We start from the raw sequence: 1,282 nt of genomic DNA on the forward strand, positions 1-1,282 counted from the left end.
TGTCATTCATTTCTAACACTAACGTTACTGACCATAAAATTAATGATGGGCAAGGATCATGGCTCAGTGGGTTAGGTTTTCCCATGCAAACCTGAGAACCTGAGTTCAGATCACCAGCGCCCACGGAAAATCCAGGCACAGCAATACTCTTAAACCCTGGAGCCGGCATGTCTGGCGTGGAGGACAGATTGCTGGATCCATCCGCAAAGCTCTCTGGCCACTCCGCCTGACAAAATCAGTGAGTTTCATGTTCACTGAGAGACTGTGTCTTAAAAGATAAGGTAAATCTGCAGCCAACTAAGCTGCACGGGAGGTCCCCTTTCTCAGCGGGGCGCGCTGTGCAATGGTTGCCAGCAGCTTCTCACTGGGGCCTGGTGTGCAATGCTTGCCAACAGCACACTCGTTCGGAGTGACCTCACCCTGTTGCCTGTATGGGCTCCCCCAAGGGACCTTGGAGACAATCTTCTGAAGGCTCTTCGAGCTCTGACCTCAATGTCGCCTCCAATCTAGGCCCCAGACAGGTATTCGCTGTGCCCTAGGGAAGCCTCAGGTCACCACGGCCAGGGGTCTCACTGTCCAGGCCATCACGTCCACCTGAATCATGCCTCAGAATAAGGAACATCGGATGGAGGCCCTACGTAAAGCCAAGTTCAAGCTCTCCGTGCTGCCAGAGGCAAGTGGTGTTATTAAGCCCCTTCCTCCCACTTTCTTGCCCTGGTCGTCCTCACTGAGTTCTACTTTGTCTGTCTCTCTCAAAGAGGTGAGGCTTCACTAAACTGAATGTAGATTGATCTGAAGGACACAGTCGCTGAGAAGTGACTCGTTCCTGATGGCCGAGGGGTCAGCTGCATCACCAATCCTGGTCCCACGGGCATTGGCGGGCCCCGCACTCCTCGGGGCTTCTACTGTGGTGCTACCCTCTACCCTACTAAATCATGTTCAGTAATAAATATCACATCCTGTCTGGGAAAAGAGGGGTTACAGATGATACGCAGTGTCAGCCTTTGCCCTACACAGTCACACACACGGCAGGGGTGAGGGTGAAACACAAGAGGAGGAAGGGAATACTAGGGAGGGAGAGGAGGGATGGAGGGAGGGAAGAGGGATGGAGGGATGGAGGGATGTATGTGGTAGTAAAGTCAATGGGCTAGTAAGATGGCTGAACAGGCACGTTCCACCAGGCCTGATGAGTTGGGTCCAATCTCCAGGTCCGACAACTTCAGGACTCACTCCCAAGGTCTATCCTCTGTCCTATCTGTGTACGTGTGCGTGTGCGTGCACA

The 1,282-nt window shown here is 53.2% G+C and overlaps 1 pseudogene; it reads left to right on the top strand.

Moving 5' to 3' along the window:
• Positions 1-287: 287 nt before the first annotated feature.
• On the top strand, positions 288-463 carry LOC121440357 (annotated as a pseudogene).
• The last annotated feature ends 819 nt before the right edge of the window (positions 464-1,282 follow it).

This window comes from Microtus oregoni, unplaced genomic scaffold (assembly GCF_018167655.1).
Source record: "Microtus oregoni isolate MIOR12 unplaced genomic scaffold, Mior012 000067F_004, whole genome shotgun sequence".
In the NCBI taxonomy this organism is placed as follows: Eukaryota; Metazoa; Chordata; class Mammalia; order Rodentia; family Cricetidae; genus Microtus; species Microtus oregoni.